This window comes from Lampetra planeri, chromosome 9 (assembly GCF_965212315.1).
Source record: "Lampetra planeri chromosome 9, kcLamPlan1.2.h2, whole genome shotgun sequence".
In the NCBI taxonomy this organism is placed as follows: Eukaryota; Metazoa; Chordata; class Hyperoartia; order Petromyzontiformes; family Petromyzontidae; genus Lampetra; species Lampetra planeri.
The window spans coordinates 9,334,452-9,354,534 of record NC_136115.1 but is presented as its reverse complement, the minus strand read 5'-3'; positions in this window follow the sequence as shown (position 1 = coordinate 9,354,534).

Here is a 20,083-nt window from a genome sequence, read left to right as displayed (position 1 = left end):
AATTGAACTCGGATCGCCGGGTTCGTAATACAGCACGCTAACCACTGCACTACCGCCCCCCATTACCCATGCTTTTGTGGGTTAATACTCAAGACAACAAAGACTTGCAAAAAAGACAAAAAAAACTAACATCCCCTCCCTCCCCCTTAGCCTTCAACAGGCTGTTGGGGCAAGTCCTGTTCGCCAGCAACCCATGAAGACCAACAGCATACGAGGGGGTAGGTGGCCAACCTCATGCCCGGTCGCCTTTGTTTCTCCGTTACAGAAAAAAAACATCGCCAAACAAGGGGGGCGGGGGGGGGGGTTACATTCCTGGAAAATGCCGTGCTCGACAAATAATAGACCCTCGTGGGAAAAATATGGGTTGGGGTTCTGGGTCCGAAATTATCAACCCCTCATTATTGTAATAAGGGATGCGGAGTCGCATACCTGTCAACCCATACGCTTTACTTTGTATTCTCGTACAGGGAAAATGAGTTTTCAAGTACATTCTGCGTACAGCCGTTTCAATAGGGCCACAACAAACTATGTTGTCTATTTGTTTGTGTTTCTCCCTTGTGATGGGACTTTGTCGGATGAACGGTGAGATTTATTCGGGCACGGGGTGACCAATAAGGTCTGAATTGCTCTGTAATAAGGTAGGGCACTGATAAGGGGTTGACAGGAATGTGTGTGTGTTACATTATCACGTTAACAAAAAAATGCTCGCTTAATAAATTGTTCACACACTTGATACTTTCCGACTGATGCGGCATTTTCATCTCAACAACTATCTTCGTAACATCCTTAGCAGCGTCTAAGCGCGTCAAACTCCTTCCTTAAACCGCCTCCAGTCCAGGCAGAACATGCGTTGGGCAAGGTTTGCGCATAATATGCTGATGTGTATACACACCACGGGATACTCTGTTTTAGATTTAGTCAATTTAGGACGGCCCAGGATCGTTTGAGATACAATATTTGTCGCCAAATATGCACAAAGGAACCTCGTATAGCCTTTGACAGACTGTTGGACAAAATGCTGTTGTTAGCGAGCACCTATGAAGGCCGGCACGGCACACGAGGGGGGGGGGTGGCCAACACCACGCCCGGCCACCTTTGTCTCAGGTACTCATTTGAGGTTGAGTCCACAAAGGGCACGCACACACAGAGACAGACATGAAAAATGCCCAATTAAATCCAGAATGGATAGATAACAGGCAGGTCAGCCTGAATGTTTCGAACCGACGAAGATGAGCCATTCGAAGAGTGCACGTTTCGCAAGCGTAACTGTGGCCAAGAAGTGACCCCCTTTTCACTCCAGCACACCCGCATCACCACCCGTGATTCTCGAAATAACACTGCCGCAGGCAGAATGAAACCAAGTTTTAAGCACAGCAGGATAGGAGTCCAACTGTTCAAATTCCCATAAGACGAATGATAACATCCATTTAGAAATAATGTGCGCTTAAAGCTGCACATTTAACGTAATTGAAAGATTGTGATATTATCCTGGACTAAATAATTAACTTATGGCTAAAAGTAAACTTTAATTATGTTCTGCTCTTAATGACACGGACTTTATTTTCGTCGTTAACTCCTATACAGCTGGCACTTTGTAAATATCCTTCGAAGGTTGATTTGATTAAAGTATATTTACTTGTAACGTAATATATACATTAGCCTGATGGTGCGCTATACCAGGATATAATTAATCCGCGACAAAATTAATCATAAATTATGTCAGTGCTCAGGGAAGCCAATCGTCATCAATGGGTGGGCTAACAGCCAAAAATGCAATTAATGGGCTTTTTAGATCCACAAATCGTGTAACTGGCATCACTGTACCCACAAACAATAATCGCCTCTACTTGATCATTGCTTGATGTCATTGCTCAATCACTGCTCAATTCCATAGACACTTTTTAACAATGTCATATCTCCATCATTGCTCAATCACAAAATGTCATAACTCAATCACTGCTCTGCCACATAAACACACGTATTCAAAACGTCATGGCTCGATCAATGTTCGATCACATATATATATAAAGCCTCAGTAACCTCGAAGATTGCACGTGAGTGGTGCACGTGTGGTTTGCACTAAATGAAATTCTGCTAAATCCAGAAAAACCGAAGGTTCTGCTGGTTGGCACTCAGGCGGAAAAAATGTGAGAGTATCAGGTGTGGCGGTTGCGGACTCCAGGATTCAGTTTTCTACTCATCTAAAGAGCCTCAGCACCATACTCGACGGGAATGTCGTTTGATCACCACATGGAAAATATAATCAGGTTCTGCAATTTTCATATGAGGGCACTACAACACATTCGACCACTAGTGAGCAGTGACATAGCCAATATGGGTGGCATGCAGCATAGTATGGGAAATGCTAGATTATTGAAACTCACTGCTCTAAGGGATGTCTGCCAAAATCATTACCAATTTGCGACGCGTAGAACATTTTCTGGCACGTGTCGTGACATGTACTGCAAGATCCAACCGTATCTGTTCAGTGGTCATCGAGCTGCATTGGCTTCCGGTTGCCAAATGGTTGCATTATAAGGTCGAACTCATTACACACAAAGTGCTTGCCACAATTTAACCACAATACCTTTCTGATCTTGTCAAGGAGCATAAACCATCACGGAAACTCTGGTCATCCTCGCAGCAGCGGCTTTTGATTGGCCATTGAACAAAGATGGTCACTGCATCACGCGCTTTCAGATGCATTTCTCTGGCCGTTTAGAACACTCTTCCTTCCGATATTAGAAAGCCATTGTAGCTATGCGCTTTTAAATCTAGGTTGAAAACTAATTTCTTTAGAACTACTCTTTTGTGTTTAGTTTGTTTTCCTTCCCCCACACCTCTGATTAGCACGGTTGGCTACGTACAGTGCAAAAGATGGTCAACATACATACATCTTGAAAATGTCTTCGCGCGATCACTGCTAAAACACTTAGACACAAGTATTCAAAATGTCATAGACCGTGAATACTAATTGTTGTGATTGGTGAGAGTTGGGTTGAGTCGTTTAGTTAGTGAATAACATGGTTGATACATTGTGCGGTTATCGATTGGTTTTATTCTTTAGTTATTTTATTGTTGCTACTCCAAACTGGAGGTTGTCTCAGGGATGACATTGTGGTTTTCCTTGAAACAGGATGGATAGTAACCATTCACTAGTTTCCTCCTACATGCAAAAAATTCGCGAAATAATGAATACAATATCCCAACGGCTTTTCTTGATAAACCATTATATTATCACATACACATGTATCATATCAAGTGGAGTCCCTTGCTTGTTTGCTCTAAGTGAAATTGATAGTAATGTTTTCATGCAGCATGAGTCCAAATGAGTGAAACTTGATTTTTCTTAACCTTCTAAATCAAATGCACACAGCTACTCTAAGGAATACATCACAGAATCAAGGACACTTATCACCAGTTTTCACCCTGCTTAATGTGTGGCGATGTAAATAACAACTGGGATGGAATAATGGGGTCTGCAGTGCAATTCGAGGTAATTTCGGTCCCCACTCCATCCCCTGTGGATATTTTACTAGAATGTGTTGCGAATGCAGCCTGCTCACATCCACCATCATGCCGGCACACATAACACTTACAGAGTACTGATGGCATCGTTATTCAGACTATTTCACACCCACTGTGCTGGGATCATTAAGAATAACAGCAGCACAGGTAATGCGCTGGTGTGTTTTTGTTATTTGTACATTCAAAGAGGCACTTGCTGAACACAGCGGTTGTAAATATACCACATTTGTTCTATTCCAGTGGTATGCTATTATTGTATGATGTTAATGTGGTAAGTGCAAAAGATATGTAAATTATTGAGAAGTGAGACACTTGGATATTCTTTAATTACACCAAACATACAAATGCACAAAAGGAAATATATATTTGGGGAGAAAGCATTTTTAAAACAGACACATATAAATGTTTCACATCTTATTACTTATTTTCAGTTTGCATAAAACAGTAGTACTGTAATTTATTAGACACCTAAAATATAAAATTCCAGGTCATTAACTTTATCGTCCAAACACGATCCGCATTTGTGTATTTTTTTCAACAAATAAACTTTGGATATATAAAAGAAAGGATGTAATCATTAACAATGTTTTATCATGCATGCATTCTTTTAACGTCGTGTTTTAAGGATTTTTATTACATTTTTTATTTTAACCCTAACACGCAGAGTGGCAGGCAAATGGCATAAACATGAAAATAGCCAATTATACGAGACACATCTCATTGCGGCAATATGCAACATGAAGAGAATGATGAAATAATGAGCCTTTTAAATAACTGTGTATGGTTAGTATACATATTTTTACAACAAATGTCAAATACGGGTTATTATACCATACTGGTGCATTGTTCCAAAGCAACAATTGAGGAATGCTTAAGCTTGAATAATTGAAGACGAAAAATATTGATGCGACATTCATATAACGTGAATACAAAGACTGGAGTGTGCTTGTGCCACGTGTTGGTCAGCATGATGTGCAACGTCTCTCTCCAAGTTGTGGGAGCTTCTTAGGGAATTGTACGAGGTCCCTAACTTAATGGAGGGTTTTGAGGAAGATGACAATTTAACTCAACGGAGTAATGGGGCACCTGAGAACACTGGATGAAAGTCTTTTAATTTTCCTTTGAGAGGCCTTTAAGTGATTATATTATTGGTCGTCGGGTGAATGGACAGTTGGACAAACAAACGAATGGACACGATGTTTTTCCCGAGCCTTAGAACAATGAGTAGCCTATCAATTACCTTAAAAAAGAAAGCCTCAAAACATTGCCCGTTGTTTTGGAGATAAACCAAAACGATGCTCTCGTTTGCACTGCTATGACAAAGCTACTGGGAATTTCTTTAGCAGATGGTTTAGAGTTATCATGTACCATAATAATTTGCTAAACAAAATCATTTTATAGATGTTGTTTTTCGATGGTGCACAGACTCGGTTATGAGATAAGAACTATTGTCTCAGTGGTATTTGTGTGCCACTAAGACAACATATATAAACGTAACGTATGCAGGAAATAACTCGTTGCCTATAATACGGCGGTTTATTAACATGCGCGTCCAATGAATGATGGAGTAAAGTGTGACATTCTGATGAACACAAAAACAGTGAATGAATGCATATATTGGGTTTGAATCCAATTCCAGATTACAAGAGGGCTTTTAGTTCGAAAATTATTAAATGATTACTTTTTTAAGAATCACTGCTTAAACCGACCAACGTATGTTCCAAAATGAACCTCATATACCTTATAACCTCAGAATAACAACCACCAAATCTTTCACCTTCATCCACCTGGAGCTCACTGCTACTGTCTTCAGTCTAACTCCAGCCTTTGTTATGGTCGATCCATTATTGCTCCTAAAATGTATTTCCTACTTTGTATGCTACATTTGCGAACAACATTTACAAAATGCAAGGCTGTAATCTGTGCATTCAGAGCCCGTGTGATTCTGACGTGCATCTGTTGAATGAATGTTTGACCACACGTTTGACTTGATTTCTTATCTTGCTGCCTACTTGTGTTGCTCACTGGAAAAGAAGATAAAAAACGTAATGTAAATAAAATTCCTGCCAACCAATGTCGAGTGCTTGCATAGTTTCACAATCCTGCTGCAGCAAAGCGTGGAGTTCTTATACTCTACTGACGTTATACTCAAATCCCAGCAGGTGGAAAATTTCTCTGCCAAAATGCGGCAGCATTTATAAATTTATGTACATGAAAAAATGCTTATTCTTTGGGGATCGTAATCAGAGGAACTGTGGCTGTGCCATTGCAGGTATTTAAAATACAAATAAATCTGCTGGCAAAACACATATAATGTATAGTATGAAAGTCAAAGGTTAAGCAGCAATTACATCGTAGACATTTCGCACATGTATATTTACTGAGCAAAAGAAAAATATATGTTGAATACATAAAGTGTAGAGCATATGCTATTTATGTGAAAAATGTTCACTGTGATAAATGTTAACACAATGGATTAACTTATTTCGCTTTACGTCCACATTTTTTTCTGTTTGTTGACTTTACAACATACTAGCTGAGCACGAGGAGTAACATACACCCCAACATACATATGCACATTGAGTAGACGCCGCCATCAGCGATATCCACCGCTAAATAGCGGTGACTTCGCCACAGCACTGGAGTTAGGCTTGACATCCTTTGAAATACTATAACTTGGCATAGTCACCCACTAACACAAATACAAACATATCCCATATAGCCTTATAGACTGTTGGGTAAAGTGCTGTTAGTGAATTCCTAAGGACGGCACATCGCATGATGGGAAGGGGATGAGGGAGCAGACTCCTTTGCCTTCCCAGTGCCATATTTATCTATTGCACCAGGTACTCATTTATGCCTGAGATGAACCCTTAGAGACCCAAAACCGGGTCAGATACGACTGACCACTGGTGCCAGTATTGAACTTAGGTTTCCAGATTTGTAGCTTCGTGTACTGCTTCCCCCCATAACAACCTACGTTCGTCACTCAATAACGGTGATGTCAACACGGCGCTTGTGCCAGGTTAAGTGCACCTTGAGGCCACGTGAAGTATTGAAGGATTGCTGGCTGGTGACAGGACAGACCCAAGTTCCATGAGTTGCTGACTGGGACAGCTGACTAGTGCACCACCTGTGCTTCACACTGTGGCAACTTGCTGCATTTTAGCCCGGTGCTCCGCTCATAGTCGCAAATGTCACTCGTCCACCCTTGCTGGTAAACGGCTGCCTCTTCTCTATGTATGCTTCCCCATACGTAGACACACACAATTTGCTACCCACAGCTTGACTTATCTATCTTAAAAATGTTACATTTATATCAGCAACTACTCTTTGTTACCATTTCCCTTTCATCAGCAAAGTGCTGCACTTTGGAATATTTGCACGTAAACATACGCAGTTGGGATATACAAGTGATGGCAAGCATTTGCAATGCTTAGCTAGATAGTGCAGGATTGGTAAAATAACTGAACAAAAACGATCCATTATTCCAGACAATTGATGGCATAGGTTCAATTTATATAGAGGACTCAGAGGAGCACAGTTACATGCCCTCCTGAGCACAAGACCAGACGTAGATCAGATGGGTTTATAATCCGTTAGCCAAGTGCCCAGGGACTTTAAAAGTGGATGTGTAATAGCAGAGCTCGCGGCTTGGGAAGAGACCCTAATATGGAACTGGTTTAGGGTCCAGCATAACGTGCATGTTGCACTAAACACAGAGGGCTGAACGACCCATTCACATAGATTGTTATGTAAATATTTAAAGGTAAATTTTATATTTACAATTGCATGTGTCAGCATTTCACATGTTAATCATCCATATGCACAGTACATGCATATGAAGTATAGTAAACTACGGCGGGAAACCACTTGACGGGTAGCACACTTTATTCACACTTGGGTTGTCACAATAACACGTGTTGTCACTACAGCTCACGCTACACGTTCCACCTGACACGGGTGGTAACTACTGCTCACGCTACACGTTCCACCCGGCTACACACACACGGGCATTCCAGCCCCGTAGCATCCGGGGAAACCTCTAGACCCACCCCAGCTTGGGTACGGATCACGACCACTGGGTCCCGTGGCCCGGTCCTCACACGGACGTCCGGCCCCCGGGTCCCAAGGTCCCGCCTCTGAGCCACGCAGGGCCCCGGTCCCTACAAGGACAGCGGGACTAGGTGTCTCAGGGCCCTATCTCTTCCTCCTCCGTCTTCCGTCTTCACTGGTCACCAACTTCTCCCCGAGCGCCCGCGCGCACCGCCTTATATAACCCTCCACTCCAAGGAGACGGAGCCTATGTGGACGGCGATGCGAGCACCCACCCTAACCGACCAATCATCACGCGCTGCCACACGATCCCTTCTTGTGCCAGCGCACATAACCAATCCCCACGCACTGCCACACGATCCATCACTGTCAGCGCGCGTCACCAACACACAGCCAATCACCATCACATAACCCATGACCCCGCGCTGACCTACGATCCCTCACCGTCAGCGCGCATCACCAACACACAGCCAATCACCACGCGCTACCCCACGATCCTTACTACCAGCGCGTATCACCACTACATCACCCCCCCCCACATAGCTCGCAGCCGGCTCGGCTGCCAAACAACAACAAACCAACAAAAAAAAACACCCCACTCCCGAAGTGTGCCCCGTAACACAACAACAACGCAAAACAACAACACAACACAACAAGACAACACAACAACACAACACAACAAGACAACACAACAACACAACACAACAACAACCTATGTACAAACCGACGAGCAACACAATAAAGTTATTCTGAAAAAAAACGTGTCCAGTGTCTCCTTGACTACCGATCCCCCTTCCGCACGCTCCTTGAAAGGGTGATAAAGTGGTCGAGCGGACGGGGAACGTAGTGACGAGACGCTCCGGCCGCATCGGCCCGCATGCCCACCCCATTTATTCGGTCAGGAAAAGTTGTGCGACCTAGCGCGAGTCCGCCTGGCCGGTCCGTCGTACGGGACGAGACGCTGTCGACCGTCCGGTGGCACCGGCAGCCCAGGAAGGCACGGTTCGGGCCTGGAAGAACCGGCCGTGCCCCGGGGATCCGGTCGCCGGAGGTCGGCAGCCGTCAGTTCCTGGACACCTGGGAGCGGATCAGGCGAAAAGATGTGAGGATCAGGCGAAGAAATCCCCCTTCCCGGGTCGTCGGTCACATCACCTGCTCGGTCATCACGACACAAAGGAAGGCCATATGGTGTCGAGAACGGTTTTAGCCGGGAGGGGTGAACGTACCACCTGCGCTTTCCCCATTTTATCTGCACACACAGGGGGCGTGCAACCCGCACGACCTCCACGGGTCCCCGCCATGGCCTCAACAATTTAGGTGACGTAGCCAAAGGTGCATGAGGGCAGTGCAGCCAGGCCTTATCGCCCGGTTTCCAATCGTGCACGGACACCTTCCGTGCACGCAAGCGCTCGGTGGCGACTTGCCGAGATCTTGAATTAAGCCGTGCGGCCTCCCGTGCCTCGGCGAGTTTTGCAATGTTAAATTTAATATGGTCGGCCAATTTGGAATTGGGCCGTGGCGCGGAAAGTTCCAGCTGAGTCTCCATGGGCGGATCGGCCTCCCGACCATACATTAGATAAAATGGGGAAAACCCCGTAGCTGCGTGGGGGGCCATTCTATACGCGGCGAGGACCCCCGGGACCTGCAAGTCCCAGTCAACCTGTGCCTCGCACACCTGCTGGCACAACATGGAGGTTAAAGTCCTGTGGAGTCACTCCACCATCCCGTCAGTCTGTGGGTGGTACGGGGAGGTACGCACCATTTTAGTACCCAAAAGGTCGCACACCTCCTGCAGCAATTTACTCGAAAAATTCTTTCCCTGGTCAGTCAGCAAGCGTTCGGGAGCCCCCTTGTCCAAGACGTAGCCTTGGACAAAAGCATCCGCCACGGCCGCCGCTGACTGGTTGGCGAGTGGCCACGCCATAGGCCATCGGGTAAAGTATTCCACACCAACCAACATGTACTTGTTACCCCTAGGCGTGACAGGAAAAGGCCCCAAAATATCCAGCGCAATGAGCTCGTTGGTGCGCGAGACCTGAATAGACTGCAGGGGTGGATTCGGCGCAACGGGCGGTGGTTTCCGTTTGGCGCAATCCACACACCCCTTCAGTATATTGACCACATCGCTCCCCATCCCCGGCCAATAATAGTCCCGCTGGATCAGGGCAAGCGTTTTGTTTACCCCCAGATGTAAGAGGCGTTCGTGTGCAGCCAAAACAACTTTGCCCCGCATAGCGTAAGGCACGACGAGTGCGTGCCGCCGGGACATATTGTCCCACCTCATTAGCAGGCCCTGCTTGAGCAGCCAGGAGCCAGCCCGTGTTCGACCCTCCTCGGGACCCCCCGCCCTACGACGCAACGCGAGCAGGGAGCTGTCAGCCATCTGGAGTCGGCCCCACTCAACGAGAGACAGTGAGAGTAGCGAGTCCCTGCCCGTAGGGTTAGCGGGAACGTCAACCATCGGCGCATTTGTGGCCGCGACCAACTCACTCTCGGGCACAGCACCTGGCGGTTTACAGCGCGCCGACCCCATCAAGCACGCACATTCAGGACTAGGCGACAACCGCGACAGGGCATCCGCGTTGGTGTGGCGCAACCCCTTACGGTAAGTGGTCGTAAATTGATAGTCCTGGAGGACTTCCAACCACCGTGACAATTGGCCCGAGGGCTGGGCGACCCTCAATGAATACTGAAGCGCCGCGTGGTCCGTCCGGACCATAAAATGACGGCCATAGAGATAAGGCCGAAATTGCTGCACAAAAAAAAACAATAGCCAGCAACTCGCGATGGGTGACGCAGTAGCGCTGTTCCGCAGGCGACAAAACCCTGCTACCATAGGCGACCACCCGTTCAACTCCCCCAACGACCTGTGAGAGCACCCCCCCAATGCCCGTGTTACTAGCATCAGTATCCAGCAAGAAGGGACTCGTAAAGTCAGGGTAACGTAAGGGCGGGGCACCCACCAAGGCGTCCCGAAGGGAGCAGAACGCGGCCTGCTCCTCTGGCCCCCATCGAAGCCTGACTCCTTTGGCTGTTAGAGCGTGCAAGGGTTTGGCAATGGTGGCGAAATGCTCCACGAATCGGCGGTAGCATGACGCAAAACCAATGAAGCTGCGGACCTCAGAAACCGACGTGGGCGTTGGCCATGAACTGACACAGTTTGTCTTCGCGGGATCGGTGGAGATCCCTGAAGAATCGACAATGTGGCCCAAGTACCTTACGGATTTTCGCAGAAGGTGGCATTTCGCCGGTTTGAACTTTAACTTAGCCGAACGCATCCGCAAGAACACCCCTCTTAATCGCTGGAGGTGTTCCTCAAAGGTTTTACTGAAAACAATGACATCGTCAAGATAAATTAAGCAAGTATCCCATTGTAAACCCGACAAAACCAATTCCATAAGGCGCTGAAACGTCGCGGGAGCGGAGTGGAGTCCCATGGGCAACCGATTAAACTGGAACAGGCCCCCTGGGGTCCGGAATGCTGTCTTAGGTTTAGACTCATCGTCGAGTGGCAGCTGCCAGAATCCCGACAGTAAGTCAAGCGTAGAAAAATACTGCGCCCCGGACAATGCGTCCAGGGACTCGTCCATCCTGGGGAGCGGATACGCGTCGGCCACGGAGATTTTATTCAGGCGACGGAAATCCACACAAAATCGCAAGGAGCCGTCTTGCTTTTTAACCAGAACGATAGGTGCTCCCCACGGACTGGATGAGGGCGAAATAATGTCGGCCGTCAGCATGTCATTGACGGCCGATTGAACGTGTTCCTTCTCGGCAGGACTCAGCCGGAAGGGATTCTGCCGGACTGGTGCTGCATCGCCTGTTTCAATGTGGTGGCGTAACAGGTCGGTGCACCCAATATCATATTTGTGCGTGCTGAACACATTGGAAAATTCGATCAGCAGAGCGCGCAGCGCACCCAATTGCACCCTTGACAAATCACTCGAGTCTGCACACAGCGAATCGACCCATTCAAGGTCATCACCCGATGCAATTTTCTGCGCCGGGATGGGATCAACATGTGCAACAAGGCGCTCTTCCGCAGGGACCCGTGCCGCGTGAGCAAGCACGGTGCCCTGCGGAATAATGGCCGGCCTAGAACCCGCGTTTAACACCATAACGAACGGGTCCCCGTCAGCCCGAACCAACGTTTGAGCCACCGCCAAATCCAGATCCCCGACAGCTCTATTCGATGGACCCAAAAGCACGCCTTGTCCCGCAGTCTCCCCACCCAATGGCTTCCGCAACCGGAGGGGTATCAACATCTGCGAACCCGGGGGCACGTGCACCGTCTGTGTCGCTAGCGCTTGGATCGTCGCACACGCCGTCCGTATTTCAGTAGGGTTAGACAAAAAAGAAATACGGCAACCCGATGGCAGCTCAATACGTTGATCCACGAGAATTTTAATGGGCATCTTAGCCAAAAAATCTGTGCCCAACAGACAAGGAACCGCTAGGGAAGAGGAGACGAAAATAGGTCCCGCCAATTTAATATCACCTATGGAAATGGACGCCCGAATCTGACCAATAATACCCAATGAGCCCCCATTTGCCGCGTAAAATGGCACGTCCACCGGAAGCAGAGGGCGACATTGGACGGGGAGAATGTTATAAATGAGGTCTGAAATTATAGTGGCCGACGCTCCCGTGTCCACCAACACCCTGACCTCGACCCCGTCTATGAAACCCGTAACGACCGACGAACCCGCCGCCGCGGCCACAATTCTGTGGCCCAACTCGGACCATTTAATGTCCCCGTCGCCCCGTACGAACCCCCCTCTCCGAACCGATTCCCCGACCCCCAATCGCCCATCCTCCGCCGCAAAGCGACGGCCCATGTGTGTCGTGTATGTAGGCCGAGCATGTGAAGTGCCGCGACTTGCCGGGGGTAGGTGGGACGACTTGGGGCCGTGGTCGTCGTCCAGCCGAGGTCCCGTGGCGCGCTGACGTGGAGCGCGGCACCCGGACGCCACGTGGCCCCGAAGGCCGCAGTTGTAGCACGTGATGAGGGACGTCGGAGGTCTCGGTTGCTCCAGCTTACGGGTCGATCGCAGAGGCGAGCGACCCCCCGACCTCCAATCCCCCAGTCGTGCAGCCGTGAACGCCTCCTCCCGTGGGCGAACGACCTGGGGCTCGGTGACCACCGGGCCCGGAGCTGAGACCCCGGCAGCAGTGCAGACGACCATTTGTTTCCGCTGCAGGACCTCGTGCGCTTGAATACTCGTTGCAACACGCAACGAACATATATCCACTTCGTCGGCTGTGTTGATGGGGACCCCCAGGTCCTGTGCCAACTTGAGCAGTTGTTCCAAAACCATAGCGTCCTGCCCCTCCTTGTCCATACGAGGGAACGCGGCATCGGCGAGGGCCAGCAACGCCGTGCGGTAGGCGAGCGCGGTCTCCGTGTCCGCCTTCCGTCGGCCGTAAAATAGGTGGCGGCAGGCCGAAGGTGGTCCGTAAACTTTGGCCATGAGGCCCAGCGCAGCCTTGAGCGTGGAGCGCGCCGATCTCGATGCGGACCCGAAGGCCGCGAGCGTGTCGTCGTCCAACATGGCCGGCAGTGCCCGCAGCGCCGTAGCGTCGGACCAGGCCGACATCTCTTGATGCGCCAGGAACCTCCGTTGGAATGCGCCCCAGTCCCCGCCGTCCGCCTTGAAGGCTGTCAACGTGGGAAGGCGCTGCTGGAAGATGAAGTCGTCCTCCGCCACGTGGCTCTCCCCCGCCGCACCGTCGGTCTGCAAAATGGCGGCCCCTATGGTAGGTGGAAGATGGCGGCCTACAGCGCGCGCCGATGACGTAAGCGGCCGCGCTTGGAGGACCCCCGCCACGTGGTGCTCGCCATTCCCGCCAAAAGATGTCCGCTCGGTAGAAATGGCGGGAACTGCAAAGTCATTTTGGCGGGAATCAGCGAGGCGAGTCTTTTCAATGTCCGCCGACGTCCCCGCTCCTCCCGACGTGGTGATCTCCGCCAGGATGGACGCCGCGGCGAGTAGCAGCTCCGCCAGGTGGGAGTGCGCCTCGCGGAGTCCGGCATCAGCCCCCAGCCGCTCGTCTGGTGGCCATGAGGGGTCCTGTGGCACAGGCATCTCCTCCTCTTCTCCCCCCGATGCCTGCTGGCCCGCGTCGTCGTGGTTATCCTCGCGGTCAATCTCGTGAGTCCGATGAGTCTTCCTGGTATCCATGCCTGGAAGACTTTCACTCCTGACGCCAGTTGAAGTATAGTAAACTACGGCGGGAAACCACTTGACGGGTAGCACACTTTATTCACACTTGGGTTGTCACAATAACACGTGTTGTCACTACAGCTCACGCTACACGTTCCACCTGACACGGGTGGTAACTACTGCTCACGCTACACGTTCCACCCGGCTACACACACACGGGCATTCCAGCCCCGTAGCATCCGGGGAAACCTCTAGACCCACCCCAGCTTGGGTACGGATCACGACCACTGGGTCCCGTGGCCCGGTCCTCACACGGACATCCGGCCCCCGGGTCCCAAGGTCCTGCCTCTGAGCCACACAGGGCCCCGGTCCCTACAAGGACAGCGGGACTAGGTGTCTCAGGGCCCTATCTCTTCCTCCTCCGTCTTCCGTCTTCACTAGTCACCAACTTCTCCCCGAGCGCCCGCGCGCACCGCCTTATATAACCCTCCGCTCCAAGGAGACGGAGCCTATGCGGACCGCGATGCGAGCACCCACCCTAACCGACCAATCATCACGCGCTGCCACACGATCCCTTCTTGTGCCAGCGCACATAACCAATCCGCACGCGCTGCCACACGATCCATCACTGTCAGCGCGCGTCACCAACACACAGCCAATCATCATCACATAACCCATGACCCCGCGCTGACCTATGATCCCTCACCGTCAGCGCGCGTCACCAACACACAGCCAATCACCACGCGCTACCCCACGATCCTTACTACCAGCGCGTATCAGCACTACACATACATAGACATACGTCAGATACAGTATAGCACATTTTAAACTCAAAAACAGAGTTCACTGATGAGACTGCGATACTAATTGTTCCGTGAACAAAAACTGTACATACGTATTGACTTCAATAAAAAGTTGCCATTTATCACTCACTATTGTTCATAAGCCTTTGCTTTTATAAACAAAAAGTCTGCACTCGAACAAAAATATATTTCATTCAACACACGATGTAACATTGTGTTTATGTTCACATTTGAACATCAGGTGCCCAGCAAAACAGCAAATCAATTTGGGGTGACGTCGATGCATTTATAACTTTAGAATTTCAAATAAATATTTAATAGTTGTTTTTATGAGCTCGTGAGTCACTCTTAGTGGCAATACCAGCCGAGTGTGTGCCCTGCAGGCTCAGCCATACAACCGGTAGTTGATGGCCACGCTGTTCGAGCTGAATTGGGTAGAACCTGCCACGGAGATAATTAAAGGCGGCCAACAAAAACGATTGCAATTGGTTTGCATTTCATATAACTTGGCAATAATGTAAGAAAAAAGGTAAATAATTAATTAATACGTTAATACTTTACTAACCAGGCACATTTTCTACATTTAATGTATGTACTCATGTGAAACAGCCTTCAAGAAATTTGCCTTTAAAAAATAAATAGTGTAAGAGAGATTTCATCCCCAAAGGTCAATCCAAGCCATTATTTTCAATGTATTGTTCCAATGTGTATGAACAAATAGGCATATTACTACATTACAATTCACTGATCTAATAACTGACATGCACAGGTATATATATGCATGCATGTTAAACTTCTTTCACACCGTACGTAGCAATTTAAACAGATCTTTCCCTTAAACACAATGGCGGCAAGGCAGCATAGTTTATTTTCCTTTCCACTGCAGAAAGACACTGCTATTGCAGTTTTTTTTGCAAATAAAGGCCTAGTTTGTGGAACAAATCAAGCTACACTTGTTATACATATAAAAAGCTATTCAATCACCACCAGACCTTAGGTGAAAAAAGTATGGCAATTTCCTATGTTTTGTAAAAGGTATCTGTCATTAAAATAAGACATGCATTGGAAAAATACGTGAGCATCCAGACTTGCTTTATTAAATACTAGCGGGAAGTACCCGGCGTTGCCCGGGTCTTAAAAATAATTCAAAACTACTCTTAAAAAGCCAACAGCAGTGTGTACTGACTGTGGTGTTACCTGCTATGATTACAGCAGTGCACACCGACTGTGGTGGTACCTGCTATGATTACAGCAGTGCATACTGACTGTGGTGGTACCTGCTATGATTACAGCAGTGCATACTGATTGTGGTGGTACCTGCTATGATAACAGCAGTGCATACTGCGGTGGTACCTGCTTTCACTACAGCAGTGCATACTGTGGTGGTACCTGCTTTCACTACAGCAGTGCATACTGTGGTGGTACCTGCTTTCACTACAGCAGTGCACACCGACTGTGGTGGAACATGCTATGATTAAAGCAGTGCATACTGACTGTGGTGGTACCTGCTATGATACCAGCAGTGCATACCGACTGTGGTGATACCTGCTATGATTGCAGCAGTGCATACTGACTGTGGTGGTACCTGCTACACCTAGCGACTGTATAGTAGTAATAACTGCACGTATCGGAGTAGGGGATACATGAGACTGAAGATTTTTATAGCATTTTAACGCGAAAGAAAATGTCCCCCCCCCCCTGCACCAAAGGCGCATGGGTTGGTATGGTCGGATGTGCGTGACAAAAAAATAAATAAAATGTCTACTTATTTTTTGCTTCATTCGGTTAAGTCACGTCTAAAGATAAAATAATAAAATAAATAATAGCATATTACGACGTTTCGATTGCAACACAAGCAATCATCACCAGGCATTAAAGAAATAGCAACAAAAATCTAACTAGAAAACTATAGATATACATACAAGCAGACAGACATCACAAGGACACACAGAGAGAGGACACATCTGTGTGTCCTTGTGATGTCTGTCTGCTTGTATGTCTATCTATAGTTTTCTAGTTAGATTTTTGTTGCTATTTCTTTTATGCCCGATGATGATTGCTTGTGTTGCAATCGAAACGTCGTAATTTGCTACTATTGAATTTATTATTTTTTGTTTAGACGTGACTTAACCGAAAGAACCAAAGAAAAATTCCTGCAGTCACGAAAGCTCCCAAATGAAAAATGTCTACTGCCTATAGTGCCAGCATCTAGCGACTGTATATATTAGTAAGGCGTGCGACTTGGCATGGCCATGCACGCGTCATAAGTAAATAAATAATTGTGAAGCGCACACAAATCGCACAAAATCGCTAATAAAAAAAATTACAGTTGACGGATGTGAAAAAGAAATAGCGCTTGCTGACCGCGTTGCTTACGACGTGATACCTGGCTAATTTTTTTCCTCGTATACCCCACCGTTGGAGAGCCAAGCGAGCGACCACACACAAACCCACACACAAACCCACAATTTTTTACTTTTATATATATAATAATAATAATAATATAGATTTAATGTTGTTTAAAGTACCACTATATATATAATTCCCAATTAATCATATGGATTATTCGAGCTTTTCAAAGGATCTCAGAAAATGCATATGCTATATTTTGCTAATGTGGCTTTTCCAAAGGACAAACATAACAAAAACACAGAATTGATCTTTATATCCTTAGCGTGTGGAGAAAAAAACACATCATGCAAAAACAAATGCTGCAATCACACAAAAGCTGTGTTTTTATATTGCAATAACTCACGTTGGCTTAAAATAATGTTTGTATTTATTTATTTTCAGCAGTTGAAGTCCACATCAATCTGGTAATACCACCCTTTTGCAATCTGAACAGCTTTAAACATGAAATGTTTGGCATGCGCAACCCCCAGCTAAAGTACACTGAATATGCCATTGCATATCTTATTGAATGCTTTAGCCTAAAATAACATACCAATGATGGTTACAGATATTTAGCTGAAACAGTTGCATTGCCTGCCCATGAATGCAATATTTTTTTTAAATCTATATTTGAAAACCACCATTATTTTAGCTCTAACTGTGCATGTAGGCAGAAAACATCTTCTCGGTACAATTGTGTACTCGAAAAATGTTGTAATGACATAACCAGTGATGAACACAGTTTTTCCGGCAGTAATGGGGTAATGAATAATGGCTGTTAGTCTAAGCACTCCATTACACCTATTATGTACATTTTCTCGTTACTTTGGGCATGGAATTTGTATTACATTTGTTTTTTATAATAAAAAGGCTTTGAGAATTCTCCATTCTTTATATTTTTACACTTTTCAGCTTCGTGCTGAGCTTAAGGTAAAACACATTGTGTATTAAAATTATGTTGCAAAGGTTCACATTGGTGAGCATATTATAGAGAGTTTTAGATGGGAAATATTATTTATTTGGGAATCACAATCTCACAATTTCACCACAACATCATTATAACCGGCAGTAGGGAATTTAGTGGGCAATTAATAATTAAAGTATGGCACACCGTTATCATGATACAATGTTGCTTCATGATTCACCGGCTGAAGAACAGGACCATTATTGCATTTATGGAGTCACTTATTTATTTAATCGACAGGAAAAAAAATTACTTTGTGCTACCTTTTCTACCTTTTGTGCTACCTCAACATGAGCGCATACATTTCTGCTACTTCAGGGCAATTAATTTTAAGGTATAGTCTTCACTGTGGAATGTTAAACTCGGCGTTCTGTTTGTCCACGTGTGAAAGTGGAACATTCCAACACAAAATCTTACAGAAAATGGCCACCATGTGCTTGTGTCATGACGAATTCAACTAAGCAACATTTGAGACAAAACAGTGGTCTTCTTATGCTTATGTAGCAGTATGAATATATCCTGTTTAAAAACATTCAAATTATGGGAGTAATGTGCCCAAAACGGGAAGGCTCTGTGCACCTTGGATTATCTTTTGACAAGTCCAGGCAGCCACACTTTGGACATGAAAGATACAGAGCCAGCTGTACTTCGGTAATGACTCTGAGACCACAAACACACACGTGGGGCTTGGTCTGGCTTTGCAGTGCTGGCTTGTAAGAATTTACCAGTTGCTTTCATATTTTATTTCATACGGATAATATATTCATAATTTATTTGTCTATTCCGTGAATGCCTGACTGTATTGAGTGACTTTTTCAAGAGTCATTCTTGAGATATGTTGACTCATTCCTTATTCTAGTGTCTTGTTGCTTTGTGGGAGAAAACATAAGTTATTGGAGAAAAGCTACACGTATGAAAGGATCAAACAAAAAATGCTACAACATTGACTAGCAACCTCCTTTCCTTACTTCCTCATTTAAAGATCTCGCTACACCTGAAAGTGGATGCCTTACACATGTGTGAGACATTTACAGACACTCATCTCCATTGGTTCAATGTAATTTTAACATTAAGTAATACATAAACAATCCAACTGATGTAAAACCCGAATGAGTAATATCCACAATATATTCTCAATAAGTGGACAAACTGAGCAATCATTGGAAGGACGTTATTAACCAGTTTAAGTCATAACTGGCTGTGATGTTTCCATCCTACCTGCCGATGTTAGCAGTTATTTCCGACTCTCTGAGTTACATACACGCTAAATGTCTCACTAACACAGCCACCGTTGCTCCTTGTCCTCGAGTTGGCGGTGATGCTCGTTTTTTAACGAGCTGGATGGCTCACTAGCACATCCACCGTTGCGGTGGTTCACTTACATTGACATGCTCATCTCTCACAATACAATGGCCACCTCCACAGCTGCGTCGTCGTGGAGGTAGCTCAGCTCTCCAATCTTACATTTACATGCAAATTCCATCTCTAGCCCCGCCCACTTACCCTTGGGCTAAACCCATCTCAAACCTATGTAACATCCTGCTTCAGCAGCTCTCCCGCTATATTTGTTTCACCTGATGACGATTGCTTGTGTTGCGATCGAAACGTCGTGATATTTTTTTTGTATCTACGTGGCTTTACCGAAAGACCCAAAGAATATGGACAATTATACTTATTGCTGCCAAATATTTTCTGTTGATGCAATTCGTGCGATTTTATTTTTAAGTTTCTTCATTCTGGTATACAGTATGAAACAAGTTATGCTTGTTAAATATTTTGTTTAGCTTCTAAATTTTTATATAAAAAAGAATACCAACCATTTTCACTTCCAGTTTAAGTGCATTATGTGCTTAAACGCAAACAATGCTATCTCTACAGTATTAACATAACATGTGAATACATTTTGTTAACAAATTTCCATTCTTCGTGACTTTACCGAAAGAACCAAGAAAATGTTTTTCAACACAATTTTTTTAATCACATAGAAAGGCGTTTTGAATGCCTTCAGAGGTTTCCTTTTCTGAATAGAAAAGTGTATACGACTTTTATAACGTAAGCACATGTGTGAATAAGCAGAATTAAATTAAACTTGTTTTAATAAAAAAAAAACTTTTATGAACATATTTAATTTCCTCTGATATGGAGGCAACGAGTACACTTATGGCCAAAAATGTTTT